The sequence below is a fragment of the Arachis duranensis genome, chromosome 9 (genome assembly GCF_000817695.3).
Source record: "Arachis duranensis cultivar V14167 chromosome 9, aradu.V14167.gnm2.J7QH, whole genome shotgun sequence".
NCBI classification, from domain to species: Eukaryota; Viridiplantae; Streptophyta; class Magnoliopsida; order Fabales; family Fabaceae; genus Arachis; species Arachis duranensis.
Genome location: NC_029780.3, coordinates 1,265,894 through 1,269,163, shown reverse-complemented (window position 1 = coordinate 1,269,163; position 3,270 = coordinate 1,265,894).

Genomic DNA, 3,270 nt, shown 5'->3' with positions numbered 1-3,270 from the left:
AATACATCAATGGTGATTTTATTTTTTCTTTATGCGGTACAACTTCCATAGCACTAATGATTAAGAATTAACAACTTATTTCCATATTAGGTTCTCTCGGGGCCATATTTGACGGTTTTTTTTATTTAAATAAAATAAATTTTTTATTTATCAATTTAAATCAAAATATAAAAATTTATCAATTTGTATATTTAATTGTGCTTTTGCTGATAAAAAATAAAAAATAAAAATTACAATATTTACGCTCACAGTGAAAACAACACTAAATTCATTAATGTTTTCTCTATTTGCACGTAAATAATTTTCTTTCTCCTCTCTTTTGTCCATTTTTTGCTGGGAGTGATAGAAAAAATAGGAAAGAAAAATTATTTTATTTTTGCTAACAATAATAGCAAAAATATAAAAAAAATCAGTGTAATGTAAATAATATAATTTTTTTTATTTTTTATTATCAAAATACAACTAAATATTTAAAATAATATTTAAATAAATAATTATTAAAAGTTTGATCCATTATTTGAGCAATCTTTTTATGTTCATGGTAACGTTGATCATGTGTTGAAGATGATGATTACGACGATGACAACTTTTTTATATCAATTTGTTCAAAAATTTATCTTCACTAGTTTGAAGTTTGAAGATAGCGCACGCGCACAGACACACACATATATTCTTTCCTTTTTTTATTTTTTTTAGAAAAATATAAATAAATAATAAAAATATTAAATAATATAAATAATAGATATATCAAATATTCAATTTATTAAGTATTTAGATGTTTAATTTATTAGATGTGCGAATAGTTATCCTAATATTAAAATTTAGGTAAATAATTTAGAGTGTAGTATATTTTACTTAAATTGAGTCCATTTTAAAATTCTATTCATATTATTTAAAAAAGTAATTGATTATTTAGTATAACTTTTTTTTTTTATCAATTGGTAGCTGTCCAAAGCTTAAGAAATTTATGATAGTAATGGTGTAGTTATACGTGAAGACAAAAGAGTAGATGTTGTTTTCTGCTCTTAATTATTTGTTTGAAAAATAAATTGATTTTTTATAATTTAAATTTTTTTAATTATTATTAATTAATAATTGGTGTTGAGAGTATTTTTTATTTATTCATTAGTCATGAATTTACTTGATAGATATAGTGTGTTTGAATATTTATTTCTAATAGATTATAAATTGTTCGAAATATTTTAAAACAGTATTATGATGAAAATTAAACTGAAATGCCTCAAAGAAAGAAAGAGTAGAAGAATTGGTTGATTAGTTTTTTTTATTGTGATATAAAATATTTGGTTAAAAAAAAATAAAAGAACCTTCAAAAATAAAGACTTGAGTATAGTAAAAATTATCAACAAGTTAATTACAAATTACTATGAGTAGAATAGTGTTGACCCTTATGATTATTAATAACAATGTCAGAAATGACGATTAAGGATTGAATTTTTTTAAATATATTTATTCATGTTTTCAATTTTTGTTGGATTATTTTTTATGTTTCACCAAGTTGTATTGAACTTTTACTTCAAAAAAAAAAATCTAAACTGTCCTAATTTTTTTTTTTTATCTTCTTCATTCCTAGTGGAATTTTAGAGATATATGTTCATTTGTATGACAAAAATTATATTCTTGTTTCATCGTGTTTACCTTTAATTAAAACAGATAAGATGAGAAATTAGATTGAATTTATTGAGAGATTTTTATATCCACTCATTTATAAACTAACGAAAAATAATTAGTTAGTTTAATTACTTTGGCAAAACTAATGCCCAAATTGTCACAAAATGATTAGAGTATCTTAAATAAAGTTGTGTCGAAAGACACTAATAAAATATATAATTTATAAATAAATAATAACATTTTTTATTTTTTATTTTTTTATTATTTCTATTAATTTTTTATAATTATATTTTTCATAATATTCTATCTTATTTTATTTTTATAATAATTAAAATTGTGATTAAATATGCATGATTTAGTCTAACCATATTTTTTTTTATGACCAACTTGGTCAATAAGATGATAACTTATAATTACACCAAGAAGGAAAGAAGAATTTTTTGACAAGAAAGTGGTTAAATAAATATTCTTTACACCAATAAGACAATTCCACATGCTTTATAAAAATTTATTTATTTTTAAAAGAAAAATATCATAGGCAATATTCCATTTAATGATTATTTCTTTTAAGTGTATCATCATAATCTCTGAATCTCTTATGCAGCATTTAATGATTATTTTCAAAGGCATGTTTTCTTTTTAAGTGTATCATCACATTCTCTCAATCTCTTATCCAGCATTTAATTATTATTTCCAAAGGCGTTCATTTTTTTACCAGATAAGTAAATATTATTTGTTGATTGTCATAGATAAGTATTTTTAATTTTTTTTTAGAATTTATTGACTAAAGAATTAAGAAAGAAATGAGTATTTTAAAAATACAACCTACAAAATTATAAAACAATAAAAAGAATATTTTTATTTTTGCATGTTATGTAAGTAAAATTATAGTAAAAAATATTTAAATCATAAATTTTAATAAAAAATATTTTCATTTGTATTTAAATAAAATAAAAAGTAAAAACTAATACAAATTGAAATTTAAATTTTTTTATTCTAAATCAAATTTATTTGTAAAATTATGTTTTTTATAAATTTATAACTTTAAACCACACATTTTAATTTTAAAATAATTTATTTAATATATAACTTTTTAAAGTGACATTAAGAATTTAAACTTGAAAATTTACAATAACAAATAATTATGATAAAATAAAGTAAGAATACTAACTAAATTTATGCAATTATGATTTTAAAAATAATTAAAGCATAACATTAGTTAAATTACTATTTAATTTGTAAAATAAATATAGTATAACAAATGTTTAGATATTATTATATATTAGTTCAAACTCTAAAAATTCTAACTTTAAATTCATATGTGATATTAGGGACTATATATTAGGTGTATCTATTCAAAATAAAAAATTTTGGTAATGATTCCATAGATGATGATAAATTAAATGATGATTTATAATTAAACTTAAGAAATCATTATGAATTTGTTTTAAATTGATAAATATATGAAAAATATAATTTTTATTGAATTTGAACTAAAATATAAAATTTAGATTTTTATTATATTTCATTTGAATTCAAATAAAGGTACATATTTTTTTATTGATATTTTTATAAAATTCGTTTAACCCCAAAACTTCTTTTTATAAACAATGACAACCATTATCATCATTTGGAGAGTAC